This window comes from Dreissena polymorpha, chromosome 7, assembly GCF_020536995.1.
Source record: "Dreissena polymorpha isolate Duluth1 chromosome 7, UMN_Dpol_1.0, whole genome shotgun sequence".
NCBI lineage: Eukaryota > Metazoa > Mollusca > Bivalvia > Myida > Dreissenidae > Dreissena > Dreissena polymorpha.
In genome coordinates, this window is record NC_068361.1 from 81546001 (window position 1) to 81570317 (window position 24317).

Here is a 24317-nt window from a genome sequence, read left to right on the forward strand (position 1 = left end):
GTTCGTGTGTTCTTTTGTGTTGCATTTTCTATAAATATCAACCTGTCATCATTAAGGGATTGTAATAAGAGAAAAACTAAAGAACCTGATTGGTATAATTTGTTTGTTGTTCTCACAATTCCATAATCGTAATTTTAATTGTTTCAACAAACATTGTTGTAATTACTGTAAGTTTTCGTTTACGCAAAATTTAGATACGAAAAAATTCCAAAAATACAGGTGTCTGAAAATTTAGCGACTCTAAAATGATTGAATTGACGATCGGATTCGAGTGTGCAATATGTATAACGTTCATTGTATTAACGACTAATATTACGTGCATGTAAAATACCACGCCGTATACTCCGGATAACCGTATAGATCAGCAATATGGGCAGAAATATGCTTGTTTATGTGTATATTATTATAACCAAAATCATTAATATATTATAATTTATTATAACCGTAAATGCAATGAGATTGCAAAAATTAATTATTACAAGAAAAAGAACGGTCAATGTAGCTTGTATAAAAAAAAAACAACTGAAAAAGCGTTGAGCAAAACTTAACGTGGTTATTTTTTAGCCATTTTTTTTTTACAGCTTTTCTATAACGAGCATCATGTTATGGATGGTTGAAGAACAATATAATGAGACTTTAATTCATATTTACTTTTTAATATACTTACATTTTAGTAGAAATAATTTCACATAATTTATTCTTGTACAGAAAGTTACTTTAAAATAAACAAAATATGCAACCTATAAATTCTTTGTTTGTTCGTCAGTGGTTGTCAAACACCTTCAATTGTTTGTATAAATATAGAACAGAACAGAACAGAACTGAGTCGCCATTTTTTTTTTCAACCCGATCTTCAAAAAGTAATTTTCAGTACAAAAGTACATGTAAGCGGTCCCAATTTAACCAATATTCTGTAAGTATGGATCACCTTGATAGCTTTGACAGCTACAGCTACGAGAATTCTCAGGACGAGCCCTTTATAACCCAAAACAGGTTCGTCAATCCACACGTGGGGAACAATGTAAACAATGTAAAAAATGACAACACAAATAGGAAGCGGACTAGAATAAACACAGGTGGTGAGTGTAGCAATGGTGCAGTAATAACAAACGAAAATGACTTTGAGCAATTATCTCTTGATGGAAAAGTGACAGAAATATTTAAACAAATGAAGAATTTCGATCACAAGGTTGATGAATGTTTAAAGATGCATACAAAATTGACATCAATAGAAGGCTCACTATCCGAACACGACCAGCGCTTAAAACTGCTTGAGTACAAATCCATTGACATCGAGGCAAGGAGCCGAAGAAATAACCTCATATTTGGTGGAATATGTGAACAAAGAAATGAAAACTGTTTTGATGTCATAGGTCAATTTCTTGACGAACAGCTCCAGATAACGCACCGTCCAATAATCCAGCGAGCCCACCGCCTTGGAAGATTCTCTCCAAGCAACAGTAGGGGAATCATTGTGAACTTCCTGAACTTTCAAGACACAGTAGATGTTCTCTCTCATGCAAAACACTTAGCAGGGTCAAACTTCAGCATAAACCGAGACTACCCTAAAGAAATCTCACAAGCTCGGAAAACGCTCTGGCCAAAATACAAAAAACTCCGTGAAAGTAATCCACGCAGCAAAATTGCACTAGTCTTCCCTGCAAAAATAGTTATGGATGGAAGGGTAGTCGAGGACATATATCCTGATTGGAACTCAATTCTCAACGGTTACAGAGTTCGCACAATCCCCGAAGTCTTCGGGACGAGTCAGGCACACAGTTTCCGTTCTCGCCAAAGCACCTGGAACAATATCCCGCCAGCTTCTATCACAACCTCTGGCAACCGGAGGAACACAACTGCGGTCGCCACTCCCATTACTCCAACTGCCACGATCCCCGAAGTACCACGGTCGAATCAGGCACACAGTGTCCCTCCTCCCCAAAGCGCCAGGAACAATATCCCGCCAGAGCCTATCACAACCTCTGCTAACCAGAGGAAAACAACTGTGGTCATCACTCCCAATACTCCAACTCCCAATTCCGAACACGTATCAAGACGCTCGCAGTCTGCTTCTCCTAATTCTTCAAAAGCTCATGCTCGTAATCATCCTCCAGTATCTCCCAGAACTCCACTGAACACCCAGTCATCTGTGCCCAGCATCCAACGCCCCTGGGATTCTGCGCGTACTGATAACCGTGTGCCCTCTAGGGACACTCCACAGTCCAATAACCATAGTAGGACCACAGCAGACAGCAACCATAACCATTAGGCCAGTGGGGGGACAGAACCCTCATCCAACCTGAAAGTAAACACCATAAAATTAGGAACTTTAAATGTTAGCGGCATCAAGAAAAGACTAAATTACCAGGAATTCACTGATTTCATAGGTTGTTATGATATATTTTGTATCTGTGAATCTCACACTGATACACACGATATTATAAAGATAAATAACTATGATTATTTTGCGAACCATAGAAAGCAAGAATATAAACGCAAGTCTGGTGGCATTGGTATATTTGTTAAAGACAAGCTTGTACCCTCAATTAACATTTTAAAGTCAAATTGCGAATATGCCCTTTGGATCTCTATTGATAAATCTCTAACGATGCTTGACGAAAATATTGTCATTGGTGCTGTATACGTCCCACCCGAAAACTCTAAAATTTTTTAACGACGATGAATTTATGACCTTTGAAAATGAAATCTCCCAGATATGTAGTGACCATAAATATGTAATTCTTGCAGGTGATTTCAATGGCAGAGTAGGCAGCATGAAAGATTACATAACCACTGACCCACATTTAAATGACATTTTCGATATCGATGACGACATACAGAGTCAACTAGACAAATACAAAACTCTTGAAAAATTATCCGTCCCACTTGCCCGCACCTCTCAAGACCATCGAACGAATGCACATGGCCTCCGTCTTATAGACTTATGTAAGAACAACAACATTTTCATTCTAAACGGTAGACTAACCTCTGGAAATAATCACGATATGCTTACATTCAGAAATAAATCCACAATAGACTATGTTATTGCCTCATCTGATTGTTTCTATTTTGTTTCGGAATTTCAAATCATTGAAACTGACCCAATATTCTCGGATGGCCATAATGCACTCTCATGGTCAATAAATATATCACATAGCAATCATCCAAATATAACTCCAAAAAGTAAAACTCACACCAATCAAAAACCAAAATGGAAACCTGATCTCGCCAGCCAATTTGTTAGCAATATCAACCCTAATGCGATTGACCAAATACTTAACCAAATGGATACTTACCCCAAATCGCAGCAGACCATAGAGCACATAACTGATGAGCTGCAATCAGTCTTCCATCAAGCATCCACCAGCACCTTCCCTGAAAATAAAACACATTTTCAAAATAACCATTCAGCTAACAATAAACCATGGTTTGGTCCTCAATGTTTCAAAGCACGCAAAAAGTATCACACTGCCAAAAAAATTTATAATAGCAACAAAACCACATTTAACAAAAAAGAAATGACGAACGCCAGCAAAAAATACAAACAAACAATGAACCACCATATTAATGCAAACAAACAAAACATGTCAAACAAACTTCGATCAATGTCCGACAAAAACCCTAAACAATATTGGTCATATCTTAACAAACTAAAACCAAAATCAAAAATCACAACTACACCAACTCTAGAAGAATTACAGGAACACTTCAAAGAACTAAATACAAACACTATCAATGACAACCGTTTCAATGACACAAACGACCAATCACATTATACAAGCACCACACTTAATTCCACAATCACCAAAGAAGAAATAGAAAAATGTATTTCAAACCTTAAAAACTCAAAAACTCCTAGCCCATTTGACAACATTCTTAACGAATACATAAAGTCCACAAAACATCTACTTATGCCTGTTTATTGCAAACTATTTAACTACATACTAGAAACCGGGTTCATCCCACAAAGTTGGCTCAATGGAATTATAATACCCATATTTAAAAACAAAGGTGACCCTAAAGATCCTAGTAACTACAGACTCATAACTATCCTCAGCTGTCTTGGAAAACTTTTTACTTCAATACTTAACAATAGATTAACTAAGTTCTTAAATGAAAACAATATCTTAGATGAAAATCAAGCTGGCTTTAGAAAAGGCTATTCCTGTTCTGATCACATATTTACACTTCACTCACTAATTGAATTAATGAAAAAAAAGAAACAAAAACTTTACTGCGCATTTATTGACTTCTCCCAAGCCTTCGATAAAGTCTGGCGTACTGGCCTCTGGCACAAACTAATCAAACAAAATATAACAGGTAAATTTCTCACTTTAGTTCAAAACATGTATAGCAACATCAAATCTAGTATCTCACTTAACGGTAACATATCTGAACCATTCATATCAGAAATTGGCGTAAGACAAGGTGAAAACCTGTCCCCTCTCCTATTTTCCCTCTTCCTTAATGATCTGCAAACACATATGCACCTCCAAGGCTCAAACGGCATAGAACTTACAAATCCTGAAGACCTAACTTTGTGGCTAAAACTACTTATATTACTTTATGCTGATGACACTGTTATCATTTCTGACTCAAAAACTGACTTCCAAAATAGCTTAAACATTTTCCATGATTACTGCGAGAATTGGCATTTAAAAATAAACCTCAGCAAAACTAAAATTATAATCTTCGGTGCTAGACAACTTCAAAACTATCATTTCACACTAGGCAACCATCCCATAGACATAACTGACCGTTACCACTACCTAGGGATAACACTCTCCAGCAATGGCTCTTTCCTAAACGCAAGAAAACACCTAGCTGAACAAGCAACAAAAGCAATGCACCTATTATATATCAGAGCAAACAACGCAGAACTTCCCATAGACTTAATCCTTAAACTTTTCGACCACACAGTGCTACCAATTTTAACATATGGTTCAGAAATATTTGGTTTTGAAAACATAGACATTCTGGAGAGAGTACACAACAACTTCCTCAGAAAAATTACTAAAGCCAGAAAATCTACTCCTATATCTTTGCTATACGGTGAACTTGGCAGGCATCCAATTGCAATCAATATTAAAACTCGTATGATCTCCTTCTGGTGTAGAACTCTTCAAGGCAAAGAACAGAAAATATCACATCAGATTTATAAGTACATGATGAACCTCCCAAAATCAAATTTTAAATGGTCAAACAAAATAAAAGAAATACTCACATCAGTTAACCAAAGTAGCATATGGGATAATCAGTTTCAAATAAACCAAATTAATATCCACCGCTTAGTTAAATCACAGTTACTAACTCAGTTCAAAACCCAATGGCACCACCAATTACAGCAAACACACAAAGGACAAATATATACCAGCTTCAAACAATCACCATCCCTTGAAAACTACCTTATTAAACTCACCAAAAAAGAATACGTTTACCTATTCCAATTCAGGACTGCTAACCACTGGTTTCCAGTCGAGACAGGCCGATACGACGGAACCCCATTTGAAGATAGACTCTGCAGGCTATGTAATTCGGGTCAGGTTGGCACCGAACACCACTACCTCCTTAACTGCGATTTCTTTAATACTGAAAGAGAACAATTCTTAGGTAATGACACACATAATGCTTCCCTTAGCTCATTCTTATCATCAGAATCCTTACCTTTACTTAAAAATACAAGCAAATTTATACGCTTTATATTCAGTAAATTTAAACGCTAACAAAGATTCAATACAAGTACACATTTGTTTATAAATACAAATGCCACCAGACCACCAAATTATAGTATATGTTCTACTACAGTGCACTAATTGATTGTTAGTTTTTGTTAAGTCTCGATCTAATGCGTTATTATGTACTTTGAAATGAATTTCATTTCAAAACCTGTATAGCCATCCTTTTTATTATTAATTAGGGCACATTATTGTCTAAATAGTCTCCCTTTAATGATAATAACTACATTACTGCTTCTTCAAAGAGTCTACTTTTTTCTTACATCCGTTTACTACTGTATAATCTGTGGTTACCTACTTGAAATTGAATAAATTCAATTTACATGCCACATTCTCAGTCTTATGTACATGTATGCTTTACCGTTATAAACATTAATTGTTAAGCATGAGGAACATTTATGCTTATAAGTTATATTTAATTACTTGTTAATACTTAATATGTGTATCAGTGTGAGAAATGTACATAAATTTGCTATATTCTTAATTTCATTCGCTAGTTGATGATTGTATTATATTAATTCGGTTGGGTTTTTCTAATAATGTTATATATCATGAGGAACATTTATGCTTATAAATTATATTTAATTACTTGTTAATACTTAATATGTGTATCAGTGTTAGAAATGTACATAAATTTGCTATATTCTTAATTTCATTCGCTAATTGATGATGTATTATATTAATTTGGTTGTGTTTTTCTAATAATGTAATTAAACAATAAAAAAAAATATTTTTAAATGACTGGGGGATTTTTTTGAAGAGTCATAGCGCACCAAATGACGTCTTTTGACGCTGTTTTTCTTTGAGTTATAACGCACCATAGAACGTGAATTGACATGTTAATTTTTTTTTAAATCAACGTCGCGAGGGGACACCCCTCCCGATCCCACCCCCGGGGTGCCTGAAAAAATTCCTGGGGAAAGCCCTGATGTTATATATCATTACTATGTGTACTTTTGCATCATTTTGATATGTTAAAAATCTGTACATATATTTATTTGCTTTTCATGATCATGGCTTCTTAAACAAATACTTCCTCGGAAAACCGGCCAAAAATTTATAGAATAAATTGCAATAATAATAACCAGTTTATAACTTATTACAATTTCCTTTTGCTAGTGATTTTTATAATTCTGTACCATTTCTATCTACAAATTTGTGTTTTGTTTTAAATAGCCGACTTATACCACCAGTATAATAGAAAGTTGACTGTAGTTACCTACTTGATACTAGAGTTGCGACACCTTAAGGGTTTCGCGGGATGGAATGAGTGGGAACTAAAAAAATGTGGGTTCGAAAATTTTGGGTCTAAACAAATGTGGGTACGAACATTTTGGTTACGAAAAAAAATGTGGGTACGAAAATTGTGGGTACAATGGGTCAATGTTAAGGTTTTAGCATGGCGGACGCCGGACAGCGAAAAGACACGACACGACACGATGAGCTGGCTATGACAATACCTCAGGTATTCTCCTAAAACAGCCGAGCGCATATGCATAAGTCAGTGAGTAATACTCAACAAGACTCATAATTGTCAAGCAAATTTGTCCCCTACCGGCTCCACCATTGTCAGAATTTATTTTATGTTTTTATTTATTGCCATAGAAACCAGAATTTTTGACGTAGGAACAAAATGAAATCACGTGCATAATGTCCTTATTGCCATCTATCCATGTTTCAAATTTCATGAAAAAATATTAAGAACTTTTAAAGTTATCGCAGGATTCAGAAAAGTGTGACAGACTGACTGACTGACTAACTGACGGACACACAGAGTGCAAACCGTAAGTCCCCTCCGGTGAAACCGGTAGTGGACTAATAAAAGCTAGGCACGGCGTATAAAATCAGAACCACTGGGCCGAATCTGCTGAAACGTGGCCACATTATAGAATATAGTCCAAACAAGCTACAGAATGAGCGTTTTTGGACCTGAAGCGTAAAACATTAACCAATGATGGACAGCACAAAATGGGTCTTTTGTACAAAACATGTAAACTTTAAGTGGCATTTAATGACCTTTAGACATCAGAAAGTTGCAAATTTTTAATATTCTGCACACTTCGACTTGTTTTTTTTACAAATTTAGAAGCATTTATGCTTGGGATGTATATAAACCGTGTTATTCAGTGTCAAATTTGGCCAAAAATCACAATAACATCCCAAAAATGGCTAAGCAGCAATGCCCCTTTAACATTATTCCTTATATTTAATTGTATTGTTTAAAACTGTGCAGCTCCATGAGATACATATGCATTCCAAATATCAAGTTGCTATCTTCAATATCGCAAAAGTATTCATAAAATAAGCGATTTGGGCCACATATATTTGACCTCTGACCTTGAAGAATGACCTTGACCTTTCACCACTCAAAATGTGCAGCTCCATGAGATACAAATGCATGCCAAATATGAAGTTGCTATCTTCAATATCGCAAAAGTACATGTATTCATAAAATAAGCGATTTGGGCCACATATATTTGACCTCTGACCTTGAAGGATGACCTTGACCTTTCACCACTCAAAATGTGCAGCTCCATGAGATACACATGCATGCCAAATATCAAGTTGCTATATTCAATATTGCAAAAGTATTTATAAAATGAGCGATTTTGGCCACATATATTTGACCTCTGACCTTGAAGGATGACCTTGACCTTTCACCACTCAAAATGTGCAGCTTCATGAGATACACATGCATGCCAAATATGAAGTTGCTATCTTCAATATAGCAAAAGTTATTGCAAAATGTTTAAGTTGGCGCAAACAGACAGACAGACAGACAGACAGACCAACCAACAGACAGGGCAAAAACAATATGTCCCCCACTACTATAGTGGGGGACATAAAAAGATAACTGTGTATATTTAATCATAATGGCTCTGTATATCACACATGATAGGCCACTGCTGGGGCTTGAACCCAGAACTCATCTTACATTGTAAGATGCGTTTTTCAATTAAACTACAATGACTGTATCTTGTGAAGTGGAGCCAACATACACCCACATACCGGTAAGTGAAAAAATTATTCTGTCCATATATGTGTACTGGGCGTTTCTGACACATGTCGCATAACTGTTTACAACAAAAGATGTATACATAGATATATATACATAAATGGGGAAAAATAAACTGTCTATTTTTTTTTTTTTCATATATACACATTTGCTAGCAATGATTTATAATTATATCATGTTGAAATCATTTATAGACAGAATATTACTGAAACTGCAATAAACTATAAGATGGATAGATATAATGTTTCATTCCATATAGTACAATGAACAAATGTTCTTCCGATGCCATTTTCACTAAGGTATAGGAATTAAATCCTGATATACAACTAAAAATGTATGTTGGTTAGCATGAAATATTCAACAAATCCTCATATTCAAGCTTGGTCATCAATTAGTGAAATAATTTGTGGACATATCATAATAGAAAAATGCATTTCATGCCTCTAGATTGCATTATTACAGGGTTCCCAGCTTTTTGTATGAACAAAATTCCCTGACTTTTCCCTGATGGAAAATAAAACGTCCAGGATCATAATTTCGACCTATTTCTTGTTTTCTTTGTGTGTCGCCAGGTACCAAGTAAGAGAAAAATCAGCATTTTTATGTAGGGTCTTCACACGGTAAAATTATTTGTGCCCAAATAATAATAGATGAATGCATATTAGGCTTCAATGTTGCTTATACTATGACTACTGGTTCATACGATGCCAATTTTATAAATATCTATGCCAAATTTAATGAAATAGACTTGAAAATGTGTGTCGCCAGGTACCAAGTAAGAAAAAAAGCAGCATTTTTATGTAGGGTCTTCACACGGTAAAATTATTTGTTCCCAAATAATAATAGATGAATGCATATTAGGCTATAATGTTGCTTTTACTATGACGACATGTTCATACGATGCCATTTTTATTAATATATATGCCAAATTTAATGAAATAGAATTGAAAATGTGTGTTGCCAGTTACCAAGTAAGAAAAAAATCAGCATTTTTATGTAGGGTCTTCACATGGTAAAATTATTTGTGCCCAAAATAATAATAGATGAATGCATATTAGGCTTCAATGTTGCTTATACCATGACTACTGGTTCATACGATGCTATTTTTAAAAATATCTATGCCAAATTTAATGAAATAGACTTGAAAATGTGTGTCGCCAGGTACCAAGTAAGAGAAAAATCAGCATTTTTATGTAGGGTCTTCACACGGTAAAATTATTTGTGCCCAAATTATAATAGATGAATGCATATTAGGCTTCAATGTTGCTTATACTATGACTACTGGTTCATACGATGCCAATTTTATAAATATCTATGCCAAATTTAATGAAATAGACTTGAAAATGTGTGTCGCCAGGTACCAAGTAAGAAAAAAACAGCATTTTTATGTAGGGTCTTCACACAGTAAAATTATTTGTGCCCAAATAATAATAGATTAATGCATATTAGGCTTCAATATTGCTTATACTACGACTAATGGTTCATACGATACCATTTCTATAAATATCTATGCCAAATTTAATAAAATAGACTTGAAAATGTGTGTCGCCAGGTACCAAGTAAGAACAAAATTAGCATTTTTATGTAGGGTCTTCACACGTTAAAATTATTTGTTCCCAAATAATAATAGATGAATGCATATTAGGCTTCAATGGTCCTTTTTTCTATGAAGACATGTTCATACGATGCCATTTTTATTAATATATATGCCAAATTTAATGAAATAGAATTGAAAATGTGTGTCGCCAGTTACCAAGTAAGAAAAAAATCATCATTTTTATGTAATAATAGATGAATGCATATTAGGCTTCAATGTTGCTTATACTATGACTACTGGCGCGACTTAATAGTTATGGACCAACCCCATTAGGAGAGTCAACCAGAAAATCCCGAAAAGTTGACAGTTAACAAAGACCGGTCCAAAACAGGTTTTAAATGCAGTTATTGGCCCAAATCAATCACGTCTTGATTGGAAAGATTGACATTTTTCACATTTAACCGATACATTCTTTCACAAAATACTATCTTAAACATTTAAAATTTATCTATTCTGCTCTTTCATATCGAGAAAAACAGCGATGTGTCAGACTTTCTTGAAATGCAAATCTCCCGAGATTTCACGGTATTTCTACTTTTAGTAACATACCATATGTCAGTCAATAGCGATACATCGCTAATGTTATACTTGTTATGTACAAACTGACTTAAAATAAAATTTGTATTTGTATACCATGTGCTCAAGTGTTTTCAAATTCAGAATGACATTTCCCGGTATTTTAGAATATTCTGGCTTGTTTTGTTAACAAATTGTAGTGTAAATACAAACTCAAAGTAAATATTTAAAACTACCCGATTCACACTGAAATCAGTTTTATAATCCACCAGACGTTTGTTGTTAATCACAAATAATAGATTTCAGAAAACAAAGGTAATGTTTTATTGTTTACAATATCAGCAAAAGATGTCAAGGATGATCCGACAGTATCCAAATGAAAACTAGTCTTGGACAAAGCGACAATGGCTTCAAAATTGTGAATTTCAGACTGATGAGAGTTATTTTCATCTATTGTTAGATGCATTTGAAACATTTAAACCTTAAAATATTCCTCGATGCAGTAATTTATATTCATTCACCAATATATGTAGTAATGTATCCAAGAAAATGAGTATTCTTTGATTTATTGCGTGACATAAATATGTTACGACTCTGGTTGACTTTAGATACAGAGTTGGCCTCAGAGAACAGGTATGTCAATACCATATAAATTGTACGCTAAAACTTACCGGGGAATTTTAACGCTAAATCTGTTGTTGTCAGCTATAAAAATTCATTTTGTTCACATATATGTCAATTTTCTGCTAAATGGCCTTTATATTATCGAAACTCATTCTCAAAAAGCATTTTGATGCAGATTTTTTAAAAGATAAGTTTGTTTAAGGTGATCATTTTACGGTAATTGGTAGCGCGTTTTACGACATGGGATTTTGGGCGGATATACAACTCATGTCCAGTCAAATATGACCGTGTACGTTTAAGTATATTAACCGTATCCGGGGTACATGTAAGTATACTTAAGAGTACCCGGGGTACATGTAAGTAGTACCCGAGCTGACAATGACCAATCTAGCCTTAGTAAGTGAGTGATGGTGTATGGAATATACACCCTCAGTAATTTCATACCATGAAATAACATGCACTGAGGGGTGTATACACCATCACTTTCTAACAGTGTAAAAGGGATGTAAAATTTTGCTAAAAACAAGTGGCCCTGCAGGTCCACCTGAGTACAAAATGAAGTCGCCCATACTGATTTTGTGGTTGGCTTGATTCTTAAAAATTAAATGAGTTCTGTATAATGATTCTTTGTTTTAAGCTATCAATTGTTTACTTAACTATACTTCTGATCCATGGATCATGATCATGATAAAGCTTGCAATGTACATAGATATACATGTAACTTGTATAGCTCTCATTTGTTGAATACATGTATAATTTATTTAAAATACTCTATTGACTCACTGGATTAAATGAATGTTATTAACTTAAATTATCAAAATTTATTTAGTTAAATCAATTTTGAATATTAATTATGACATATACAAACATGTAGCTATTTTTAGTCCCAAAAGCGTTTCTGACTTTTTATACACACAAGGCACATGATTACATAAAATAAGCTGGTGTGAACGTTACAACAATGCATATATTTTGTGTGTAAGAAACAAAGAACAAAACTTGATTCCATAAATTACATGTTGTCTGCGTGAAACGCATGGGCTTATTGATTGCTATAATTTTTAAAACTTTGTAGTGTAGAGAACCTTGAGATCTTTACTTTTGGTATAAAAAATCGTAGCTTGTGTTAACTAAATTTCAGTGCCTACTATATCGCAAACAGTGTTTAATTTGTAAGATCAGTATTGAATCAAAATTATTCACTGTATTCACACCTTCCACGAGCACTGCATGTAACTCAGGTGCTAATGTGTGGCACGCTTTTTTTGTGCTGATGACATGAAACTGTTACAATGCAAGGGTGTTGAGCATTCGGCCGACTTGTTTGTCGCTCTATTAGGGTGTAGACACCATGACGGGGTGAACAACTGGATTAAACTGGATTCATTCATGGGCGTTTAGAAAGCGATTTTTATGTCAATGAAAATGCAGTTGCCAGATCGGGCTAGTAATTTGGAAATTGAATTCGCCCGAGGCTTATATGAAGTCGCAAATGCGAGCGGGCAACCGTAATTTTACACCCCTGTGTTAGTTATAATAAAAAAAAATCATCGTTTATATAAAAATACTAATTAACCATTAGCATGAAAATAAATGTGGTTTTAATACTTATAACCGTAATTTAAGTTATCAAAGGTGTGAGTGTGCTACATGTAGTGTGTATAATTTTTCATGAATAAGTCAATTCAACGTGTTAGAGGTGCATTGATTCAACCATAAGATTAAAATGGGTGATTAAAAACCAGGCGTACAATGCTGAAAGGAAGAGTGTTCAAATTAATGAAAACAATAATATTAAAACAATGACATTAATCGATTATAATTACCAGCTGATGATGGTAACGAAAGTGATCGCAGAGATTCTAATATACACTTTTTCAATTAATGCTATTTTCAGACGTCTGGTTCCTTTGCCGTTTGTTATGGTTCATATAATGTATAATACTGTATAAAGTCCAAATGAATCCTAAGCTTGCAATATTGTAAATGATGTAAACCACTTACCTTGTATTAAGTTGGCACTTTGTTGTCCGGTGTAGACACTTTAAATACTTATTTCTGTTGAGTTGCATTGGCTGAACCACAAGAATAATGTAGTCCTTTCTAAGAAATCACGAAACAACCAACTTATGTATATGTTTGCCAGTTACTGAGTTTGTGCATTTCCATTCATATTGTTAAATACCTGCAATTTCGTACGCTGAAGATTTCAGAAATGATCAAAGGCTCTGGGAGTCCGTTTAATTGGACTAGGTTGTTTCTGATTGAGTCGTGGGTTCATGTTGAGTCGTGTTTATAAAGATCGCATGAAATGACATGATAGAACGTTCTTTCACACTGTAGTTCGTTCAGGCAAAAAGGGTATTTTCCATTGTTCTGTTTACATTTTTTGCAAATGGCGGACTGATATTTAATTTTTCTTAGCATATTCAATTGATAAAAAAAAACTCAAATGGATGTCTATTCTTAGTTTGCTGTCTTATTGTACCCTCAAATTATAAATGTTTCTTCAATAATTGAATTTTCAGAAACCATATTCTTTAAAATAAATTTTCAAAGTTATTTGGTTAAAGCCACACACTTTGAAATGAAATACATGTTAATCAATACATAAAGATGCAATTTAAAGTGTGCAAAATTGTCATTTAATCTATAGCCTAGGTAGAAAGTAATTTATTATTTTTTTATTTAAAAACAGTAAGTAGGATTTCTATATACGTATTCTCATATTTTGACCAAGGCAATTATTTTTTAGTTTTAAAGCGCAAAATAGACGGATTTCTACCTTGTAACCACCAGATACATTGTATATTCTAATTGGCATAGATAAAATTAAATCTATAGCCTAGTTACAAAGTAATATATTATTGTTCAAACGGTACCGCTTTTAAACTGAAAGTAGGATTTGTAGACATTTACGTCTATTTCTACAAACGCGATTATTTTTAAGTTTTAAAGCGCAAAAAAGACGGATTTCTACCTTGTAATCACCAGATATATTCTAAATGGCAAAGATAAAGATATGTTTCTTATTTATACTTAAATTTACTATGCCATGCAGTTAATTTTAAGGTGTGTGGCTCAAAGTCATTTAAAAAGATGAGCAAATATAATCATTTTTCTAAAAATAAATCATCCTCTGAAGCCCCCACTGAGATTCAAACTCAGACCTCTCTCCTCTGTGAAGGAAAGTATTCTATCTTGAAATACAAGGGCATGTAAGAGGAAAGTCAGCTATTTTAAATTTATCAACAAATAGATTTAAACAATATTTATATGGTATTAAAATATGCAAATATTAATGTAATATGACCAGAATTGGAGGTTCAAATCTTTGTAACTTTATTGTTCAAAGCAAAGAATTAAAGTTAAAATTGATGTACATGTAACAGGGCTTTTTTTCCTTATTTATGAGTGGCCGTGGAAGGACATTTCACAATTTTGAAAAGGACAATTCACAAACCTAACATGGCCATGAATTTTTACAAAATGGGCCGTTTTTCACAATTTTAATAATTTCACGACTTGGTTTTTCACAATTTTAAGAAGTTCGCGACTCAATTTTTCACAATTTTGAAAAGTTCGCGACTCAATTTGTCACAATTTTGAAAAGATTGCAACTCATTTTTTCACAATTTTGAAAAGTTCGCGACTCATTTTTTCACAAAGTAAGGGGGCCAGGGCCGCTTCACAAAGTCAGGAAAAAAAGCCCTGCATGTAAGCATGTTGTTAATACTAAATTGAGTTTTTTTATGACTCCTTCGCTTCTGTATAGTATGAAATACATATCTCGTGTAACAATTAACTAACATAATTTCATGTAAACTCTGGACTTTAATGACGACAAGTTGGATGTATGGTTTCCTGTATTGTGTTTTAGGTCAGAATGGTTAACATTTTATACTTGACAAAGATTTGAACCTCCAATTCTGATCATCCGTCTCTTTCTCAAAATTTATTAAAAACCACACTATTTTTTTTAAAACTTGTGTATCAAATGCTAACCATTCTTACCTAAAACATGATTAAGGAAACCGAAATATTGACACAGCGAGTTATTTTATTCTTATGGAAGATTAAATTATGCATGACAAAAATACAATCGGAAATATTTTTTACAATCTCTTGATGCTTTAAAAATATTTTACTGTTAAATAAAATAACACGTCTGACTTGTCGTCATTAAAATCCAGAGTTTGAATGAAATTACGTTACACGAGATACGCATTTCATACCATATAAGAGCAAAGGAGATATTAAGAACTTAATTTAGTATAAGCGACACGCTTACCTAAATTTAAACTTTAATCCAATTCTTAAAACAATAAAGTTGCAAGATACAGTAACATGCACGCACTTCCATTTTGTGTGTTTTTTTTTCGTTCCATTTTGTCAAAATTTATTTACAACCACACTCATTCTTAATAACATTTGTATCAAATGCTTACCATAACAAAGCCGTAATCCTGTCGCTGTAAGTTATTTTATTCCTATGAAAATTTAAATTATGCATGACAAACACAAAATCCAAAATAATTTTGGAATATTTCTATGCTTTAAAAAATATTTAACTGCACGGCCGACTTGTTGTCATTAAACCCAGAGTTTAAATGAAAATACGCCACACGAGATATATATGTATTTCATATCAAGTCATGTGTGCTGAATTAATGTTACTCAGCTTTACATATTCTACCATTTATTAATTAAACAGAACCTTGTCAAGTTGACGATGCTTATAATTTGAGAAGTTAATGATTTATAATCATCGAGGGGGGTATTCCAGACGTAAAACATTGCATCATTACATGGAAAACAGCTGCACAACTGTATGCGAAAGGTAAAACAGTATATTCTATCGAGAACTAACTTTCAATTTGCATAGCAACGTCCGAAATGTGCAAACTCCGACATCTATTTCGATATTTATAAATTCAAGATATAACGTTAACTGAACTGTTATACAGAAATCAAACTATAAAACTTGTGTTTTGATAAAAAAAATAAGCAAAGCAAACCAAAAAAAATTACCCTTTTAACGGCAAAACGATTAATTTATCCAATATTCAACACATGTATTTCCATTCAAATTATGCCCTTGAACTTTAACGGTTGATTGTCGTTTCGTGCCAATACCAGTTCGTGCCACTAATATTTGTGTTGTTTATTTTTAAAGGTAAGTTTCGTGAGAAATAAATGTGTTTGAAAACTTTCTCGCATGGTAATGGTATATAAAATTCAACTCATCGGACAAATTCAAGAACACAATGACACTTACCAAGTTTTCTGAACAACCGTACACAGCGCAAAATGCGGGAGCCGCGTGATGTCTATTTCCATATCCACGGGTGTGTTTATGTCAAATGCTAGTGTTTTTCAATAGATCGTATACTTATCTAAAAAACGGCGAAGTAGCGTTCACTTTAATTATTTTGATGATGTTATTTTGTAAATATTTCTCGCGTTCTTTTCGAACGTTCATTGGCAGCCATATTGAATGTTGGTTGTATACTTCCGAAATTATGTGTTTTAATGACTCTCAAAAATGTTTTTAGTGCAGAAATTGTATTTTTAAGTATCAATTTCTCGGATTTATTTTATATATTTTGTTAACTTATTTGCGTTTAAATTTGATTGTGTGTTGTTTACTTGCGAACTATTTTTCATGTGTACGCTAGTGGATATGTAATCAGGTTACCATATTTACATTAATGAAATTTAACTGTTGTTTGTTTTTGTTTGTTTTGTTAATATTTTCTAAACGGGTTCAGCTATGTATGTTAAACGCAATATGAATTTATTTATTAATTTGGGAATAAAATCGCAATATGTATTAATTAAAATCAAATTTGAAGTGTCTATCGCGTGAATTGTCTCCTTGGGTTGAATTGTGTTTGGGTTGCTATTAACGCTATTAACGCTTCCGGCGAGAACTCATTTTATAGCGATTGCGCAATAAAAAACACCACTTTTTCGTAATTTTATCAAAAACTGGACTTTTCCCAGATATGACGAATACGCCATCGTGTAGATCGAGTTCTGGTCCATATACATGTCAAATTTCAGCAAAAGTTACAGACCAGTTTTCAAGACTCCCAAATCGCTGCTATACGCTGGAGCTTAACGAATTTTAGCCCCCTTTATCATTCGTTCGATTGAACGTCATCAATGATGACGTCCAATACAGCACTCATTCCATATTTACTAGAGTTGCGACACCTTAAGGGTTTCGCGGGATGGAATGAGTGGGGAGATCAAATCAAATTGAAAGCCGATTATTTCGACAAAAATTTGGGTACGAAAAAATATGTGGGCAGTGGGTACGAAAAAAAAATAATTTGGGTACGAAAACAAATTTGAGTACGAAAAAAAAGGGTACAAACAAAATAAAGGTACGAAAAACTATTTGGGTACGAAAAAAATGGGTACGAATAAAAAATTAGGTACGAACAAATTTGTGTACGAAAAAAATTTGAGTACGACATATGGGTACGAAAAAACTTGGGTACGAACAAATTTGTGTACGAAGAAATAATGGGTACGAACATAATATGGGCAGGAAAAAAAACTAATTTGGTTACGAAAACAAATTAGAGTACAAAAAAATAAAGGAAACAAAAAAAAATAGGGTACGAAAACTATTTGGGTACGAAAAAAATGTGTACAAATAAAAATTTGGGTACGAAACAAATTTAGGTACTAAAAAAATGGGTACGATTTTTTATTTGGGTACGAAAAAAATGGGTATGAAAAAAAAATTGGGTACGAACAAATTTGGGTACGAAAAAGATTGGTACGAAAAAAAAATGGGTACGAACAAATTTGGGTACGAAAAACATTTTGGTACGAAAAAAATGGGTACGAAAAAAAAATTGGGTACGAAAACAATTAGGAACAAAAAACATTTGGGTACGAAAAAAATGGGTACGAAAAAAAAAAATTGTTACGAAAAAAATTTGGTACGAACAAAAATTTAGGTACGAAAAAAATGGGTACGAAAAAAATTGGGCACGAAAAAAAAGGGGTACGAAAAAAATTGGGTACGTAAAATTTGGGTACGAAAAACATTTGGGTACGAAAATAATGGGCACGAATTTTTTTTTAGGTACGAACAAATTTGGGTACGAAAAACATTTGGGTACGACAAAAATGATTACGAAAATCGAAAAATTGGGGTATGAAAAATCTAATTTGAATTGTCTAGCCCGTCAATTGTCTCCTGGGGGTGAATTGTCTTGGGGTTGCTATTAAGGCTACATGTACTTCCGGCCAAGCCACATGTTTATAGCGATTGTGCAATAAAAAACACCACTTTTTCGTGATTTAATCAAAAACTAGATTTTTCCCAGTAATAGCGAATACGCCAACAGGTAGATCGCGTTATATGTACAGTTAATGGAAAATTTCATAGGGCCATACATTGTAACTCTGTGAAAAATCATCTGACCAGAACCGGCTGATAATATGCATGTCTCCTCTTGGTAGTGAAGCTTCCCATTAAGTTAAATTGAATTCCAGTCATTAGTTGCTGAGAAATAGTCCGGACAAAAATTGTGCATGGACGGACAGACGAAGCGGCGACTATATGCTCCCCCCTTAAAAAATTTGGGGAGAGCATAATAAAAAAGTTGTGGCAATTTAAAGGTGGTACGCAAACTTTAAAATAGATTTATCAATTATATGCTTATTCTTAGTGAAAAAAAGGCCATAATTGTTACAAAATGCTTGATACAGTTATCTGCTTTTGTTTATACATTGGGGTCATGTTGGTTAAGAAGCAAAATACATGTATGAAAGCAATATGTCAATGGACATAGGAAATATATTCGAGGTGGTACGCAAACATTCCAATGCGCGCACCTACGCCAGGGTGAGTAGGATAGCTACACTATATATATATTTCATATATAATAGTCGAGCTCAAAAGTAAATATACTATAAACAACAAGCTTACCTCAATCACAATTTTAATGCAATGCAGTTAAACAATAAAGTTACAATGATATGCCAGGGATTGAAACTAACTTTTTACTATTGTGGGCAACCATCTTTAGTATTTTGGTTGCCCAGATAAAGAATAACGAGCCCAGAAATATGAACATGTGAATATTATTATATTTTTTTAATAAAATAATAGATAATTATATACATTTGCTGACAATACACATGTTCAATGCATGATGTATTATTATGAGCCTGAATTGAATCATGTCCTATTCCTATATAATGAATGTTATTTAACTAGTATTGATCCATGGTGATCAATTGTTTTTCAATTTTTATTGCACTGAATTGTTTTAAGATTAAAAAAAAAACAAGTTTACCAACTTTTGAAATTGAGTTGCCCAGGCCAAAATCTACTTGCCCCGGGCTCATGGGAAACCACTTATTTCCATCCCTGTATGCTCTTCATTTTCTGTTCTTCCATCCCATTCTCAAAATTAATTTTAAAGCACAATATTTTTTAATAACATTTGTATGAATTACTAACCATTATCACCCAAAACACAATTTTACAACGCTGTAATCGTGTCGTAGAGATTTAGTTTACTATTATCAGTGTTCTCTTTAAATACCGGCAGCCAGCGATTCTGCCGGTTACATTTACTCTTACATTTACATGACTGCTTCTTTTCCCAAATATATCAAGTAAATGTCATAAATGCTTTTCTTTTACTGCATAGTTGCCGGCCATATAACTGGTACTCAATTTTCTGGAAAACACTGAATTATGCATGAAAAACACACAATACTTAAAATCTTAGATTCGTTTTTAAAATAAATTGACACTTCCAGCTTGTCGCCATTAAAATCCAAAGATTCAAATAATTTTCCACGAGGTACGTCAACAATTGCGTAATCAAATGAATGAAAAAAAAAAAGTAAAGAAAGCCGGACTTTACATAAATTCCAGGTTGATAAACACAACAAGGTAAAGGTACCTTGTAGTCGGTGAGATATAATAATAATACAGTTAGTAAGGCTCGTACCTTGGGTACGGTAAATATACTAAAACGTACCTGGGAATTTAAACACTAAATCGGTTGTTGTCGGGTATTTTGTAAAAATTAATTATGTTTACATTTATGTCAATTTTCTGTTCAATGGCATTTATATTATCAAAACTCATTGTTAAAATCAATGATGTGATTTAATTTTAAATCTTAAATTGTTTAAAGTCGCGTCATTGTATGACGTCGTCAAGTATAATATTTTCCGCGACATCGCACGCTCACTTTTTACCATCATAGATTTTTTTTAAAGAAACATTTTTTGGTTTGCAAGGTCCGTTAAATGGGGAACACCATATTCGGTATTATGTTTTAACAATTAATTCATGCTGTATAATAAATATTGAATAAGATATTTCGATATTGATTGAAAATGTTTCATATGTTATTTATGAAACCTCTTATTCTAATGAGTGTATGCTATTATATTATACTTTGAAAAGCATATCTGTTGTACTATAATCTTATTATTCAAATTAAATCGTTAATTTAACAATGCTTGTCGTCAGTGTTAGTCGTAAATGCTTGTGATCATTGTCGTCAATGTTAGTCGTCAATCCTTATCATCATTATACATGAAGGAAATAAAAGCAGAAACAGAGACGTATTCTTGATTACTTGCTTATTCCTACGACGTCCTCTCAACACTCAAACTAAAAAGCATGTTGATGCAGATTTTTTAAAAGAGAAGGTTGTTTAAGGTTAACAATATTGTTTTACGTTATCGGTAGCATGTTTAACAACATCGGATTTTTGGCGGATATACAACTCGGATACAATCTAATATTTGCGGGTATGTTTAAGTTTATTTACCGTACCCAGGGAACATGTAAGTAAAGTTAAGAGTACCCGGGGTACATGTACCGGTAAGTAGTACCCGAGCCGAGAATGACCAATCGAGCCTTCGTAAGTGATTGATGGTGTATGGGATAACATGCACTGAGGGTGTATATTTTTCATGAACAAGTCAATTGAAGGTGTTAGAGATGCATTGATCCATAACATTAAAAAGGGTAATTAACCAAGGGCTTATTAAAATTAAAACGATGATATTACATTGTACCAGCTGTTTATTGTTGAGTACTGTAAGCTTGCAATATTTTAAATAATGTAAACAACTTACCTTGTATTAAGTTGGCACATTGTTGTCAGATGTAGAAACGTTTTATACTTATTTCTGTTAAGTTGCACTGGCTGAACCAAAAGAATTATGTAGTCGTTTCTGAATAATCACGAAACAACCTACTAATGCATATGTGCTTGCCAGTTACTGAGTTTGTGCATTTCCATTCATTATATTATCGGCCTTGGCAAACAGCGTAGACCCAGATGAGACGCCGTGCGATGTCTGCTATTTCGTTACGCTGAAGATTTCCATATCCACGGGTGTTTTTGTGTCAAATGTTATGGTTTTTCAATAGATCGTATACTTATCTACAAAACAGCGAATTAGCGTTCACTTTACATCATCTATGTTATTTTGTTAATACTTTCTCGCGTTCTTTTCGAACTTGTATTGACAGCCATTGGTCGACGCCGTCTGCTATTTCCAACGATGAAGATTTCCATATCCACTGGCGTTTTTTTATGTCAAATGCTAGTGTTTTCCAATTGATCGTATACTGATCTACAAAACGGATAAGTAGCGTTCACTTTACATCGTTTGTGATGATGTTATTTTGTAAATACTTTTAAGCGTTCTTTCTGTCGAAGTCGGCCATTTTGACGTGTGTGAAAAAATACCGACATTCCCGCAATTACCAAAATCCCCAGGAATCCCCGAGATCCCACGAAATCCCCATTAATATTGATTATTTATCGAAAAACTGCGTATTTTAATATAGATTGTTGCGAAATACACTGAAATAACTAATGAAACATTGTTTTTATGAAAGTTTGATTTCGGATATTTCGGTAGGGTATCGGTATATCCACATAACGCATTTTGTAAATCCGGTTATGTAAAACTTGCGAAATTTTTTCGTGATTTCATCAAAAACTAGATTTTTCCCAGGTATAACGCCTACGCCAACAGGTAGATCGCATTCTTGTCCATATACATGTCAAATTTCAGCAAAATTAACCGACCCGTTTTCAAGGCGCCCAAATCGCGACTATATGCACCAACTTAATGAAACTTAGCCCCCTTTATCATTCGTTCGATTGAACGTCATCAATGATGACGTCCAATACATCACTCATTCCATATTAAATAAATTCCATAAATTCAATTTACATGACACATTTTCAGTCCTATGTACATCTATACTTTACCGTTAAAAACATTAATTGTTAAACATGAGGAACGTTTATGCTTATTTAATTACTTGTTAATACTTAAAATGTGTATCAATGTGAGAAATGTACATAAATTTGTTATATCCTTTTTTTCACTCGCTAACTGATAATTTATATATCATGACTACGTCTACTTTTGCATCATTCTGATATGTTAAAAATCTGTACATATATTTATTTGCTTTTCATGACCCTGGCTTCTTAAACAAATACTTTCTCGGAAAACCAGCTAAAAAATAAAAAATAAATCAAAAAAAATCATAGAATATATTGCAATAATAATAATATCAGTTTATAACTTATAACAATTCCTTTTGCTAGTGATTTTCATATTTTTGTACCGTCTCGATTCACGAATTATCGTTTTGTTTTAAATAAGCCGACTCATACCACCATTATAATAGTAAGTTGACAAAAAATCACCTCTTGATACCGCTTAGGCCTTGCTCATCCCTTTTGCATGCAGTACACACAATTTGCTTAATCCTAACGGTAGTACCTTATCTATTGTGTCCTTGAGAAGTACAGCTATCATGGCCTCGGGTTGCTCCGACATTATCCATTCGCCCATTGGCAAATTTCATTGTGCGGGCGCAGTCGAGCGAATAAATCACGAAAAAACATGTCTGCAACTATTCCGAATACAGAAATTAAAGCTACCAACTGCAAGTTGCATTATCGCCTTAAACGCACTGTTTTAAATAAACATTTTACTTTCCTGAAAACTGCTATCGGTAACAGCGCGTGCACAGTTAAGTGACGTGTGAACAAGACAACCCCGCATAATTAAGGTTAAAGATCACTAATAATATTAGAATCCTCGACAAATTAGGCTACACAATTACGAACCGTTATTTCATTCTCATGCATTGCTCACTATGTATGATAATTTGGTGTTTTTTGTAATTGATTAACTTTTCCCACATTCTCGTAGTCAATATCTTTATATATGCTCATTCTGAATACCCCCACCCTCGCTGGATAATATGTGCTGTTGTTGCTAAATTATCGGAAGTCAAAATATTGTTATAAAAATTGTACTTTGTTATATTGCCCTTATTGTATATGTTATATACTTGGGTGAAAATAAAAGTTCTGTTCTGTTCTGTTCTGTTCTGATTATTATTCCCTTATGTGGGGATTATTTATAGGCTTGTGACTTCAAAGTTGTTGTCTTAATGGTCGTTTGCGATCAGCACATGTTTTAAACTTTTAAACACGATCCGATACCGAACGACATATTATGCATCTTATTATGAAATGTTATTTTTTTCCAGATTGTCTTTATGTAAAAAATTATGTTCGTTTAATTTAATTTTGTCTACCAGAAATACTAATATTTAAAAAGTGTTAAATAATAATATATATATTTTGATGATGTATTCTTTTATAATACCATTGACTTTATTACATGTACCGTACGTCTTATACATATTTGAATCTTCGCTTAAATGCTTAATGAAGTCATCATATATTAAAATCATGATTTAACGCCACTATCACGATGTAAATGTGGGAAA

General features: G+C 33.5%; 1 long non-coding RNA gene across 1 annotated transcript; it reads right to left on the reverse strand.

The window, feature by feature from the left end:
* Window positions 1–1116: 1116 nt before the first annotated feature.
* Window positions 1117–23543, reverse strand: LOC127838877 (uncharacterized). The gene is made up of 5 exons (XR_008030016.1): window positions 23297–23543; window positions 5439–5589; window positions 3297–3375; window positions 1870–2299; window positions 1117–1435 (listed from the first exon to the last, which is right to left on the reverse strand). It is a non-coding gene; the product is annotated as an uncharacterized LOC127838877 (long non-coding RNA).
* Window positions 23544–24317: the final 774 nt, after the last annotated feature.